General features: G+C 48.7%; 1 protein-coding gene across 5 annotated transcripts in view; it reads left to right on the top strand.

Moving 5' to 3' along the window:
• The window catches only part of KCNAB2 (potassium voltage-gated channel subfamily A regulatory beta subunit 2), a 127,871-nt gene that overhangs the window by 37,828 nt on the left and 74,899 nt on the right, over nt 1–15,144 (top strand). The window contains exons 1-3 of one of the 5 annotated variants that reach the window (XM_019511619.1): nt 1,703–2,029; nt 8,649–8,759; nt 10,159–10,251. The exons of 1 other annotated variant lie outside the window; for it this stretch is intronic. The gene's annotated coding sequence lies outside the window, so the exon portion shown is untranslated. Of the gene's footprint in view, nt 1–1,702; nt 2,030–8,648; nt 8,760–10,158; nt 10,252–15,144 lie in introns of those variants that run through there. 3 more of the 5 variants (XM_019511623.1, XM_019511624.1, XM_019511621.1) reach the window with 3 other exon arrangements.

Raw genomic sequence — 15,144 nt, 5'->3', positions numbered from 1 at the left:
CGCGCGCACACACACACACACACACACTCGCTCTCTCGCTCTCTCTCGCTCTCGCTCTCTTTCTCTCTTCTGGAGCATTCGACTCCTGAACACACACACGCATGCACACTTCTGGAGCCCTTAACCTCCGAACACTCACACCCATGCGCGCGCACATACACACTCTTCTGGAGCACTCAAATGCCATGCTAGAAGTCTGAGCTCTTTATGCATGGCTGTGCTTTAATTGACAAGCATCTGGATGCATCCTGCTGTTCTGTGTCGTTCCTTTACAGCAAGCCCCTGGGGTTAGTCCAGAGTAATTCCACTGCATGGAACTTTCTTGGAATGGGGTAGTCCTAGGCAAAGGGTTTTCTGAAAGCCTGCAGACCGTAGCTCAGAAACTGCTATAGAATAGCAGTGGAGAGTGAGCAGCTTCTTGGCCACTGTCCCTTTTCTGTGGGCAGCCAGACCCTGCAACCTGGGATACAGGCCCACCATCCATGTGAACTTGAGTCCCCATTCCTACGCAATAGAAAGCTTTGGCGTGGTTCAGAGGGGCATTCTGGGCATGCTGTATTCCACTGGATACACTGACTGCTACAACCTAAGGTGCCATCTGTTTTGGATAGATCCAGGACCATCAAGGGTAGACAACCCTCAGCACAGGTGCCAGAGTGTGGCGCACATAATCATTTTGCTTAGCACACACACCTCAGGATGGACAGCAGGGAAGAGGCTGGGAATGCACTGCCACAACAAGGCTTGGGCCCCTTGCAGCTCCCCTGCCATCTGTCCCTGGCTCGCCAGCATCTTACAAATCAAGGTTGTGGGTGTTTTTTGCACAGTACCCAAAAACATTGTCAACCCCTGCTTCAAATCATGCAAATGTGGGTAAAGCAGGGGGCAAGCAGGCAGGACTCCTAGGTTTCTTTCTTGGCCTGGACAGGTTTCTCCAGCAGGTATGTCTCCTGAAAATTAGGGCTAGTACCTCCCAAAGGGGATGTGGGACTTATTAAATGGTTGTGAAGGACTTTGAGATCCTAGGGGGTGGGGAAGGGGTGGACTTTGAGGAGGAGTGTGGAGTCTAGAGTCAGTCTGTCTGTTCTGAACCTTGCTTCTCAAAGAAATGTTCTCTTGCCCCCAGCCTTTGACACGAAAATTCAGAGATTATTGATGAATTGGGGGTTCACTTAGAAATCAGCTAATGGTTTTCCTCTTTCTCCCAGTCTCTTGGTGCTCTGCATTTGTCAATGAATTGTTTGCTGGGAAACTCTTTCAGGATGCTATCCTGAGGTAGCAGGGTTTGTGTTATTGGGCAGTTGCTTAATTCAACATAAATTTACTCTGCTAGTGTCTATGGCTGTGCAGAGCCAAGTCCTAGAAGTGCTGCACCCTGTGGGTGACAGTGCAACGGAAAGGCAGTTATGAAATTAGTCTGTGTGACACCTAGGGAGGAAACTGCATTTTCCTGCATCTGTGGTGTTGCTGTGTTTCAGCACTTACACAGTTAAAAATAGTCTCTTCCCATGCCAACACCCAGCACTGGTGCATTAACAGCAGACTAATGAAGCAGGTCCATGTTATGATCCGAAGTCTGCAGCATTTGTCAGTACGGTTACTGTATATTGGCTGGTGGAGCAAAATGTGCAGAGTCAGGATCTGAGACTAGCACAAGAGGTTTTTACTGCAGTAGTAGCAAAGAGCTTTTATTTCCTCCTGCCTACGCTTTGTTGAGGGGATTTCAGCCTGGCCTGAGACTAGACTAATCGGCTTGCTTTTTTTGTGGAGTGAAAGGGAATGGGGTGAAAACAAAATACCTGCTGTCTCTACACCCAGCCTTCTGGGCTGCTCATCATCACAGTGCACCAGCACTTTGCACTGTCTGTCTCTTGCATTCTGTACAGGCTCCATCGTTGCCACTTAGGTTGGGGGGTTTCTTTCAGCTGATTCCCTCCCATCCCCATAATTGCACATCTTCATTCCCAGACAAATCACTCCGAGCGTCCGAGTGAATAGGACTTGTATGCCTTCAGATCACAAAAGCCAGGTAGGTGCACTGCTGGGAGGCAGTTTGTCCCCCTTGAAAGGTTTTAACGATTTTGTTTGTGTGGGTGGGTGTGTGGGTGTGTGGCCTTGGCTGTACATTCAGATTTGTTCGTTTAAAGCAGATGCAGTGCAGCAGGGAGCTTGGCTCAGGGAGTTTAAAAAAAGGAAAGAAAAAGAGAAGTAGCATGCATTTCCAAAGCTGCATATCAAGAAACTGAGTGTGCTCTGCTTCAGAGTGGGCAGCGCTGCTTCTGTGCTCAGATATTTGTCACTTTGAAATGTTACTGTGGGGGTGGGAAAGGAAAGGACACTTTACATCTTAGTTAAACTATCACATTGGGCTTTAGAACTTGGCAATGGTTTCTGGAGCGTCTTACTGGTGAGTGCCTGTACTTTAACATGCACAATAAAATACCAAGCCATATATGCTGTCTTATAAGTAAAACACCTACATTTGGGATGTGTAGTTCTGCAGTAGTGTTTTTGGACTATTTGGATGGTGAACATACACAGCTCCTCAGAAGCTTAGAAAAACAAGGTCCCAGTGTAAGAGAGGATTGTTAAGGTGACTAGCAATTGGCAAGAAAGGTATCTGGTTTTGCAGCAAAGAACTACTTATGCAGTGAGATGGAAACAGGGAGACCCCTCTTTGGATCTGAGGGTCTTCCTACAAGGTGACAGAATTTGGAGTGGTTAAATAGAGTTGTTGATTGCGGGGCAGTGGGCGCATGGCATGAACAGTGCCGGAGGAGGAAAAGTAGTTGCAGTGGGGGCTATGCCCAGCCTCACAAACTTGCATGCAGGCTGCAGTAGGACAGTGTTTGTGATTGTCATACCTGTGAGTACATGCATATTTTCCTTCCTTTATCCTGTGAGTTAAGGTGTTTGCTGTCTGTCAAACCCCATATTGGAAAATCGATACAGAAAATACAGGATATGGGAGATATGTTGTGTAATGCTGAGGAAGCCTTCTCTACAGGAACCAGTGTGATGCTTTGCATTACAGGGCCTGGACTGTACTGGCACATGGCAAGTTTCAGAGAGAAAATGGAGTGTTTCTAAGTCAGGGTTCCTAGGGCTCCTGCTTGGGAGTTAGCTCCGCCAGGCAAGAGGACTGTTCTGCACAGGCTGCATACTCTCTTGACATGTTTAGTTTTTGGCCCAGGCTTTTACAGAGCTTCCTTGTACTAGAACCTCCATTCCATGCTGTCATGGGGAAGGAGGAAGCATCATGCTCCATGCAGATGAGGAAGGAGATAGAACAGGGCTCCCCAATGGGCAGAAGCCCAAGCAGTTGATTGGTGGTAACAGTTGGAAAGGGGCTTCCCTTATCCTCTCATCTCTCACTACCGGCTGTTCATCGGTTTCTGCCCATTGTGTTTTGCATGTGACTGTTCCCTCATTTTTTGCATGGCTATTTACAGGCTTCTGTCAAGGCTATGATGTGCATTAAGGTGCTTTTTCTAATGCACGTTAAATTTAGTACCTCCAATGTGACTGACTAAAGAAATGCACATTAAGCTGCCTTAATGCGCAGTAACGAATGTGCACAGTTTTTAAGTGACAATTAATGCACAGTAGCCTATTTACTACTGTGCATTAGTGTAATTGCACTTTTTTACATGATGCTTTAATGCGCAGTAAAATAAGCTACTGTGCATTAAAGCACACATGTAGACGTACCCAATGAAATCTATAAGCTTTACTTGTACTTTTTCTTCCTACCCCATTCTTCTCCAGCCCTCACTAATGCAGCATCAAAGGCGTCCAACTGGGAGGGAGAGCATCCTGTCCTCCTGGGACAAGAGTATCCACTGTGGGTTGAGGGTGGTAAGGTAACAATGCTATGATCTGGAGCACCTGCTCCAGGATTTGTGCTCAGTGCTGAACTTGTTGGGTAGTGGCTGTCTGATCTGCCTTCTCCCCATTTGTGCCCTGGGGGTTGAAACTCGGTTGTAGTAGACAAACAGCAATGGTAGTGTGCATGGAAGCATCAGCTGGTGCACTCCTCCCTCTGTGGTGACAGCCTGGAAGGGGTTGTGGAGGGGCTTGGCAGGGTATTGTGTTTCTTTCTGTTTCCTATCACCCTCTTCCCCCATGCCTCAAGTATTTGGGTTCTGGGAGACCCCCACAGATAGAGCACTGCCCATCACTATCTGCAGCCTGGTGCTCACTCTCTGTCTATATTTAGCCATGGGTAAGGGGTATGATAAGAGTGACTTGCAGGTCATGGGATTTGGTACTCTGAAAGTTAAACTTTGATGGGTGGATCATGTGGAGTGGCACAAATGAGTGTACATTTGTGGCCTTTTCTGAGGCCCAAGACCTTGCACACAGGCACATACACATCACAGTGCCTTTTCCCTGCCTCCCCCCAGAGGCATGATGCCTTGGTTTCCGTCCAAGTAGAAGCATCCATTAGCTAACTACTCTAGGAGAATCACAGAGCAAAGGTCAGATGGATCCAACAGGAAAGCATCTGTAAAGATGTCCCCCCTGTTGCTGTTGTGGCTCCAGCTGTTGAGTCTGGTAGGTAACTCTCACAGGGAATGCAAGATTCACCTGCAGCTGTAGTCATGGGCTGGGGGTAGCTCAATAGGGACATGTTGGCCACTTCATGCAAAGTGTGGTAGGGTCTCCAACTCCATCCAAATGGGGCAGGCCCCCAACATGGCACTTCTGAGCGAAGCAGCTTCCAATGCTGCACTGCAGCATTTGCTCCTGGAGCATGCCCAAGCCTCTGAGTCCACTCCAAAGCTATTCTCCTGGTGGCAGACACCCTGTAGGCAGAATCCCTCAGGGGTGGCTCATGGAGGCAAGGCATCCTTCAGCAGGCAGCTGCCAAGCCAGGTGAGAGGCAAACCCTTTAAACTCCTCCCTCAGCATCCACTCACCTTGGAACAGCAGAATTGCCTGTCAGCTCAGGAGACCCATGCTAATAAACAGGCCACCATGTTCTGCACAAGCTTGTGTTGCCAAATAGGCTGAAAGCATTATTGTGTGTAGAGCGCATTGCAGAAGGAGACGCAACCAACCCGCTGACCACTGCAGCCAGTAATGCACATGACTAAGCGCTCCAAAACTCTGCCCCAGGCTTGGCTCCAGGTCCAAGGTGGACAGGGAGACTCAGTCATTCAGAGCAGCTGCTGGTGCCCCAAGACACTGCACCAGCTGATGTCCCCCAGAAGATCCAGTGAAACTTGGAAGAACCTTCAGGTGCGGAGCCCTGTGCCAGAAGGTCTGACACATGATGCATGCTTGCACTTGTTTGGGATGTGGCAGGATCTGCCCATTTGCCAGGGCGAGTGTCCTTTTGGATCGGTCAGTACCAATTGCAAGCTTCTGCAAATATTGCCTCGCTGACTCCCAAGATTACCTGGGAGCAAACCCATGGTAAAGCTGTGCTTCCACTAGAGAAGTCCTAGCTGTGAGCAAGAAGGTGTTAGTGCAGGGGTTTCCCACCCTGCTGAGGTTTGGGCCTTTCACTGAAAATAACTCTTGACCATTTATATGAAGGCCACTTCTGGACTTTTTTAATCAATGCATCCTTGCAATCAGTGTTGCTAATACCTATAGAATGGTGGCAATTGCACTGTTTTTTCTGTGCAAATCCTTTTAAACACTGAAAATGCTCCAGCATGATTAATGTAATCTCTGGGAAGCAGCAAGGAAGAGAGATGATTTACAGAACAACAACAAAAAGGTACAGATACACTGCCCTCAATCATGTCTGCATGTTAATCCATATGGGAGCCCTGTGTGTTGTCAGGGGAGATTTCACAGTATCTGAGGCATAGCATTAACCTGTTCAAAATCTTTCCCTGGCCTTTCCCTGGCAGGGCTTGGTTGAATTTCAGGAGGAAGTATCTACCTTAGTCTGTTGCCTCAGTATCCCTGTCTATAAAACAGCTGTTAGCAGTGATACTGCAGTGAAGCACTTGGGGACTCTGGGGCTTGAGGAGTGGAGTGTACCTGTATTATTTCCTATTATTCTTTTTTGCTGAAGCACCATTAAAGGTGAAGAACTGAACTTCCTCTTAGCTTCAGCCTCTTGGCTTTAGATTAACATCCCCAAGGCACAGGCTCCATGTCCTGAAATTCTCCCTTTGTCCTGGCTCCGGGAAGCAAAGAGAACACCCCAGGACACAGACAGCAGCAGCCAGACTTCCAGATGTTCCCAGCCCTCCAACTTCCCCACTGTGCAGATGTTCAGTTTCAGCAAAGCTTCCCAAGAAGAGTATAACTATCAACTTGCTCGATTTCTACCCCCAGGAAAAGCATTTTGAAATAAATTGGCAAATCCAGGAGTAAGAGTGCTGGAAACTTAAGTCCCACATAAGGTTTTATTTTCCTGCCAGAAGCAGCTCAAAGATTCCCCTTTAACTCCCCAGAGATGATTGTCTGAGTCCTTTGATGTCATTTGGGAATTGCGGGCACACCCAGGAACATTCAGGGCTGCTCAAGTAATTGAAGAGTGCATTGGGCTCATTCCTCCTTGTTCCTGGGAAGGTAGGTCAGTGGTGCCATCCCAGGGAATCCTTCCCATCCCCAGGGGTTGTGAGTGTCACAAGCAGCACATGGGTTAAGGCTCTGCATGCAGGGTGAAGTAGATTCCCACAAGAGAATCAAGTGGGACTTTCCTCTTTCCAGCATAGCACAAGCTTTGCAGAGACTTGTCTGCAGCAGCCTTTGAGGAACAGGAGGGTGGATGAGATAGATGCAACACTTCCATGTGAAGTTAGTTTTGTGTGCAGTCGCACCATCTCTTGTTTGCAGGCATGTTTAAGACCCTGTGGTACCACTTTATTGACCATGAGGGATTTAGAATGCATCTGAAACTGATTTTCAAAAAGTGCAATGAGCTGTCCCTGGCTCTCTCTGCCTCAGCTCTTCTCACGGCTCCTGAGCTGTAGTGCTATGTTCAAAAGACACTTCTGTCCTGAGCAGAGCTGTGGAGTTAGTGAAACCAGTGCAGTCTCCTGACTGCTGTCAGCCACCCCTACCTCTCCATTTGGAACTAGGGTATGCCTGTTACAGAGGTTTAAATATACATTTATGCTTTTTGCTTCCTAATATTCTTTCTGCCTTCTTGTGGGGCTCTGCTACAAAATGTAGGAGCAGGGTGAGCAGAACAGGCTTCCTGGAGAAACTCCCTACCTAATCCTGCTGTCCTGGGATACTTCCCTCTGCTAGTCAATTTGCTCAGGTTGCTACAAGGAGTTCCATCTTTGGGATACTAAATGTGTATTTCTTGTCCTGGTCTGTGGAGTCTAGCACATGTGCATGGCATTTGTTTCCCCTCAGTTACAGGTGTGAAGGGACAGTGTCTTTCTCATGCTGCACTTTGAAACCAGCCAGCAGGCATCATCTCACTTTTTAATTATCACAAAAACTTCCCTGCTGGGAGTGCATCAGCTTACTGAGTAAATCCCTACTAGGACTGCTCTACTTGATAAGAGATGCAGATATCTTGCCACATACCAGAATTCATGCCCATTTCAACCCCAACCATATTCTGCAAACTATTTTTGTGATTTTTTTGACATTGTCTCTCCCCCTGATTTGTCAGCCAAATTTACAGGGAGTATACTATGTAGCAGCAAAGATTTGTGCAGGTAAGAAATAATTCTGGCTAGTAATATTTAGGTCATGTGGTTAGCGCAGCATATAGAAAAATATTTCCCTTAGTTTTTAATATGGTCAGAAATAATATAAAAGTAGAACATGGGGAAAAGCCTAGGGATTTACTTCTAAAAGCCATGTTTCTGGTGCCAGGTTTACAGTGAGGCATAGCTCTAAATCTGTGAGTTAGCAAGGAGTTACCATAATGCTTTGCAGCATCTGTTTGTTTATGAGGGAAGGTGACATGAAGGGATTACCATATTTTGCAGTGTATAGCTTGACACAGTGTAAAGTCAACTCCCAGCTTTCTTCTTCGAAAGGTAAGGATTTTTGTAGGAACAGTATATAAGTCATAGCCAAGCTCAGCGGTCAGCTGGCGCAGCCCCATCCCTTATGAGCAGCGCTGCAAGCAGGGGATGGGGCTGTGCCAGCCAAGCACCGAGCCTGTCCTTGTCTGCTGCAAGTGGCACTGCCAAGTGCTGAGCCTGGTGCTGCTTGTAGGGGACAGGGATGGGCTCGGCACTCAGCTGGCCTGACCTCATCATCTGCAAGCAGCACCAGGCTCAGGGCTCAGCTGATGTGGCCTCATCCCCTACAAGTGGCATTGGTGCAGCTCAGGCAGCGCTGCTTGCAGGGGATGGAGCCGCGCCAGCCAAACACTGAGTCTGGTGCCACTCGCAGGGGACAGTGATACAGTGCATAAGTCGAGGTCAAATTTTAAGAGTTAAAAATTGGACCATGAAATATGGTATATGCAAAAGCATCACATACATAGAATGCATGCACTGCTGCAGATGTTTCCTGTGTCTCTCCTCTAAATCTCTCCCATTCTGTTTCTGTTTGCGCTAATTGAAATAAACTGTTGCTAATATGGTGTCTCTAGCTAACAAAGGTTATTTTATGAAGCGTCTTTTGAAGAAAGATGAGTTTCAGGGTTTTTTGTTCAGCATCCTGGCCTGCAGGGGGGCTGAGTGCTATCATTTTTGCTTGTTTTTTAGGTTTCCAGTGACGCTTATTGCTGCCATGTCTGTGAGCCTCACAAGTCTGAATGAATTCACTCTCACCACTGCCAGCCCCACAGCAAGTATTTCACAGATAGAGGAACTGAGGTATAGTGGCCAGCTTTGTAGGAGGGCTTAGCACAGGGGTGGGCAAAATGCGGCCCACCTGGCCTTTCTATCCGACCCACAGGGCCCCTAAAAAATTTAGAAAATTAATATTTATCTGCCCCGACTGCCTGTCATGCAGCCCTCAATGGCTTGCCAAAACTCAGTAAGCGGCCCTTTGCCCAAAATAATTACCCACCCCTGGCTTAGCCCCAGTTGCTCCCATTCATGCCTTGTTCAAACTAGGATGAAAAACACAGTGTTAGAAGGGGAGAGCTCACATTCTCCAAGGCATGCTTTAGAAAAGCCTGACCTGGACAAGGCAGTGTGGTCTTTACCACCCACTGTCCTGGTCCAGTTGGAGCTTTGGTTCCCCAGGACTTCCAGAAAGACTCTTCAAGCACTGTGACTCTCATGTTTGCTCACACTCTTGGCCCTGATCTGGGTAAGGCTGGGATGAAAACAGGTTCTCTGTTCAGGATCACAAGGAAAGCTTCAGGGTCCTTTGAGAATCTGTCCAGGACTTTCCTGGAATTCCAGCATGTCTTTTCAGACTGGGTACTCCAATGTACTTTGTCTCCAAAAGGGAAACTCCCCATCTATCCCCAGACTTTTGTCTCCAGAAAAATGTGACTAATCCTTGTGGGGCTTTCTGAGCGATCCAGTTGGGTTGAAGCTTGTCTCACTTCTCCTCCTGCAGGCCATTCAGATCCCTCGTCCCACACACAAGTCTTGTTCCCTGCAGGTCCATGCATTAGCCCAGAAAAGTTTATCCAGTAACTCTAGCCCTAATGGATTTTCAGCAAAGCCTTTTAGTGCAATGAAATTGAAACTGGCCATAGTGGTTTTAAGCATGCTGGCAGTGAAATATAGAATTACTGGGTCAGAAGGGACGTGCTTTATTTGGCAGCCCTTTTGATCCAGGGAGAACCTTGAGCCATGCAGCAAAATAAAAGGGGAGTCGAATAAATCTTTAAGAGAGCAGAGAAGCCCTATGTGCTATCCTGCGGAGAGCAGTTGGAGGCATTAGCCACAGAGAATGCCTGCAAGAGTGGAATCTTTGTGAACCGAAAGAGACAGGTGTTGAAGGACCATGCAACTCAGGAACACTCCCACACCTGTGCGGCAACACCCACCCACTTGAAACAGTAGCCCCAATCCCTGTAAGGTCACTCTCTCCTCAAGCCACAGAAGGTTCCAAGTTTGTGTTTGCTGACAGAAGCCTGGGAAGCAAAACAGAGTCTTTTTGCTGACTCCAGTGGGCTTTGGACTGGATGGTCAGCTAAAGGGTGACTGCTGTAGCACAGTATTGGTAACTGATGGCCTCAGTACACTCCTGCAATATTGAGTTTTGCAGCTGAGTTGTGTTGTATGAAAAAAGTGTTTTCTTTTACCTGCTTAGGCTTCTCCACCTATTCATTTTACTGACTGACTCCTTTCTGTATTGTGAAACAGAGGAAACAGAAGCTCCCTCACTGCCTGCGGTGAAAGCGAAGTAAGTTGCCTCTCCCAAAGCAAAGTCATCTGCCTTGCACTCAGGGCCTAGTGATGGAAAATTATCACTGTGCGGTAAAGGGGGCAGGGCGTTACTGTGCATCACCTGCTCCACATCTACATACCTCTGTTCAGTGATATATGCAAGTTCAGCCAGGTAGCTTAAGCCTTTTCATCAAGGACCATAGCTCTGTAGGCAATAACTTCCCCTTGTGGACCACCTTTGCAGGGTGCCAGCCACTCTGCCATCTGCACTTCCTTAGTGTACACGTAAAATCTGTCTTGCATCAGAGTATCTACCATGTGAGGGTCTCACTCAACACACCAAGGGACAATAAAGTATTTTAAATACAGTAAAATTCTGCAGAATGACAAAATTTGGTGTGGCACCAAGGTGTACGAGCAGGATCTGAAGCCAATTGGAAGTCCTTTTTTAACAGACTGTGTCACGGCAACAGTCCCCCCTTTTTAAAGTGCATTTCTGAGATCACATTGACAAATAGAAGACACATTTCTTCACACTGCACTGGCTAGAAAAGTAATGAGGAAGTTGATCATTTATGTAGCTACTGGGAGCTGGTGAGAACCAAAGCTGCCGGAAGCAGGGTGTGTCAGATGCTTTCAAAGCAGCATCACACTGGAGCATTGTGTAGTTTTTGCACCAGGCATTTTCCCCAGGCTTAATTTCTAGTGCACATTTGATCCCAGCCTTTGGCGACATGTGCATTCCCTACTTTGTTCCTGACATGGTAGCCAGCATTCCAGCTTAGTCTCACAAGGGGGCATGTGTAGAGGGAATGGGAACTGAAGGAACCACGTTATTTTGAATCTGTCATAAAGAAGCAAAGGGAAGTAGAAAAAAATGAGTGATAATCAGGTTTGTACTTTAGCCTGGAGATTGGAGGCTTCCCACTTCCCCAGCGTGAGTCTTTTACTAAGTGACACTGAGAATGTGTTACCTTTTTTGTGCTAAAAATGGAACAGGAAGTATGCCAGCCACCTCCCTCACCTTTCCACTGCATGTGCAGTCCAGTGGAAAGGCACTACCAGTGGTTTTACATTGGGGTTTTTTATCCCTCAGACTCTCCCAAAATATCTCCTGGAATATGCATCTGATCTGAGACGTTATCAATCTTCTTGCACAAAAAGTAACTTTTTTTTTTTAATCTGGAGGGGGATCTAAACTGCTTGCACTGGCTTATGTAACTTCAAGCAGGCATTTTAAAGTAAAGGGCTTCTGTGAAATGCAGAGAGCAAAGTCCTTCCTCCTATCTAAATGAACCACCAAAATACATGCTGGTTAGCTTCTTAGCAACAAAATACATGCTGGTTAGCTTCTTCTGAAGAAACAGTTCAACCTAGTATGACTGTGCCATAAGTTGGTTAAGTAGCATGGTATGTATGACAGTGCATTTCCGGACTGACACTGGTGATATTGCAAACCAGAGAAATGTTTCAGTGATGGTCTAGTTCCTCTTTCTTGTTTTCAGGCCACTGTGTCTAGCGAGCTCTAGATCTCTGCTTATCCTTGTTTTTCCTAGGATTTGGTCCTGGTTACTGCATAAATGACAGTTGGAGACTTCAGCTGGACTCTCAAATAGGGTCAGAGAGCTGTAATATAATGCTGCTTTGGTCCCATGGCATGCCAGGCTCACAGAAGATCAGCAAGAGAAGTAAAATTCTATTGGGCAGAAAGCAAAAGAGTGAGAATGGCAGACCATGTAGGGTGCCTCAGGGCACTCCCCACAGTTCATTTCGGGTCTTCCCAGACCCTCACCTGCTGCTGATCAGCTCATATGTAGGAGGTGTGTCCTGCCCACCTACCCAGGGAGAGTCAGCCCTGCTTTGGCATCACCTGTTTCAACCGCTAGCAGATTGACCCTCTATTGCTGAAGGCTTTTATCCACACTTTAGTCAGAGAAAGGTAGCTGATGGTTTGCATGTCAGTGGAATATAATTGTTCTCTGGAAGGAAAAGGACATAGTGGCCTTGACCCAGGTGCCCAGCAGGCTTGGCCAGCAGAGTGCAGCCCTCCCTGCTTCCTGCCCCTCTCTTAGTTTTCCCCTGGCTGCCCCCTTGGTATGTGCTGGTCCAGCTCTGCCTTTCTGTGGGGGGTCAGGACAAAGTGGGGTGAGTGAACAGGGGGAATGGCTGCTATTCTCACTTGTGGTCTGGGATACATGAACAGCATCTGTGAGGGATAATTCTGTTGCTGCACCAGTCCCCTGCTGTTGCCCCATGGCTCATTGGCACCTGGCAGTGTCCAGCAGCTGAAGAGGGAGGTCCATTGCTCTCCTTGCCCTACAGCAGTGCTGCCTGCCACCCCTTCTGGTCACAGTCTGAGCACTCTCAGCTGTGCCTGTCCCTAAGATGCTATGAGGACTGCAGCCTGGCTACAGACCTGATTCCTGGCACCTTCAAAACTCATGGGGGTGGTCACTTTACAACAAGAGGCTGTCTAAAAGGCATTCCCTCACTCCAGTAGGCAGAACCGCTTTAGCTACGTCCTTTGGGGGAAAGTTTGGAAGTGTCTGTCAGTAATGATCAGGGATCCGAATTTTCCATTTCCCACGGAAAAATGGAGAAAACCACAGATTTTCCCCTTTACTGAAGGAAAACATGGATTTCTCATTTTACCAGGGAAACCTGAGGATTTTACAGTTTTGCAAAGAGCTCTCTGCACGCTGGCAGAGTTCCAGTCTGCAAGGAGATGGGGGGAGTGGGAGGAGGGCAGGTCAGGCAGGGGCATCGTGCATGTACAGTATAACCTTATATATCCAGTATGCTCAGGACCAAGCACTTGCTGGAAATTTGAAAATGCGCTGTGGCCAGTTGCGGAGTGGGGGGAAGAGGGAGAGTAGTGGTGGCCGGTCCCGGAGCAGTGGCCGCACACAGATTGACAGCATGGGGTGGTGACTGGCAGTGGCAGCCGCCGCATGCAAGCTTCCCCCTCTGTGTCCAGGAGGGTGGGGGGGAGTGGCGGCCAGTCCCGGAGCAGTGGTGGGGGAGTGCCGGATTTTTGGTATGCATATGGCCACTGGGCAGCCTGGAGAGCAGCTGGGGTGGGTGGGGAGATTGAGGCCCCCATAGGGAGGGAGGGAGTTGGGCTGGGGCTGCTGCACAGCCAGGCAGTGCGTGCGGCTTGGGGCTGCAGTGTGTGTTCACAGGGCCCCAGCAGGGAGTGGGATGGGGCCATGCGTGGGTCGTCTGGCAGGCAGGGGGGTGGGGCCAGCTCCCTGCCACTCTGCACTCCCAGGGGGGCAGGGGAGACCCATGAGGGGCACGAGCAGGGCCCAGGAGGTTGTGGGAGGGAATGAGGGGCACGAGCAGGGCCAGGGGCCTGTGGTGGGGAGTGAGAGGCCTTTCATTTTGTTCATGGATTTGGGGGGTTTTATCAGAGAATTTGCAATTTTTTTATAAGGGAAAACCAGGATCCCTGGTAATGATCAGCCGTGTCCCCTTGTTTGCTTCTTTCTCACCAAGAAGCATGTTAGGAGGGCAGCAGTGTGTGCAATGCTATATCGGTTACCCTATGGCTTGGCTCCTCCAGGACCATGCTGGGTCCCCTGGGAGGGCTTGGGCATGCAGCTGGAGGACCTATCCTTACATATCCTTTGCAGTCACTGACTCTCTGCATTGTCTCTTCCCTCCAGCTGCACTTCAGGAAGTCTAGTGCACTCATCCCTTACATGGCCCTATTCCCATCATAACTGAGCACCCACGTTCTACTCGTGTTCCCAGCATCCCCTCGGGAGGAAAGGAAGCACCCTGGATGAGAGAGGTGCTGTGAGGGACTGAATCATGCAGGGGCCTTGTGGTTGAGCAGGGACTGGGACAAAGGCTGGTGCACCACCCAATGGGCCAAGCTTCTTCTCTGCTGCTCCAGAAACAAAGTGCATGTGAAGCTTTACTTCTGGGTATTTATTATTCCAGGCTTCTGGCACATCCTGCCCTTGCACCAGGCACTAGGCTTGTGTCAGTTACTAGATTTGTGGATGCAGTTGTCAGGGTAGAAAGCTGAAGCCCCTAATGACTTCATCTTCCAGAGCTGGCAGAAGTATGCAGTGAGAGATGCAAGTCACTCACCATGGGTGTCACCTTGATGGGGTCAATCTCCTCTGGCAACCTCCTCCAGCCAGGGAGTGTCTCAGGTTGCCCTTGGTACACTCCTTCCATTCTGTCCTGTTCTCTCCTCCCAGCTGTGAGTATCTTGTTTCTGGAGGCTCTGGCTCCTCCAGGTCTCGCTGAGAAGCAGCGGTTTTGGAATGGTCCCAGCCCTGCAGGATGCCTGGCGCCTCTAGCATCAGGGACTGAGCAGAGCACTGGTTCAGAGAGCTTGAAAGGCATTTTGTGGTGTGATGGCTCTGAGAAGATGGGCCTGGTGGCAATGGAAGGCAAGGGAAGCAGGGACTGCACACCGTGAGCACTGCGTGTCTGTGGGGCAGGCTCGGAGATGGGGTTGTGGTTAAGAGACTGAACAGGAACACAAGTCTTGATTCACTTCACAGCTCTGCCCCAGGTGCCTTGTTTGGCTGCTGTGACCCTGGGGTGATTGCACCTTTTCCCCTTTTGCAATCTAAGCACACTCAGCTCAGGTTGTGGGGGCTCTGGTCTGTCTGTCTGAGAACAATTCTTTTGCTCACAGAACTGGCTGCCAGACCCTGTTAATAGTAACCATATACCACCCTGCAGGTGCACCTGGGTTTGGGACACTTGAGTCCTTCCCTGGAGGAACCTGTCGCCAGTGGTACTGTGTCCAGCAGACTTCTCAGGGCAAGTATGCATATGGCAATTGGAACAAAGGGTTTTTATCAGTGAACCTTCTCTCTGCATGGCCAAGTTTGGAAGACATCCTGTGGGATAAGACCCAGGCTATCCAGATAATGCTTTAAAA

Source organism: Gavialis gangeticus, unplaced genomic scaffold, assembly GCF_001723915.1.
Source record: "Gavialis gangeticus isolate Ggan-Ray unplaced genomic scaffold, GavGan_comp1, whole genome shotgun sequence".
NCBI lineage: Eukaryota > Metazoa > Chordata > Crocodylia > Gavialidae > Gavialis > Gavialis gangeticus.
This window is presented reverse-complemented; position numbering and strand designations above follow the sequence as displayed.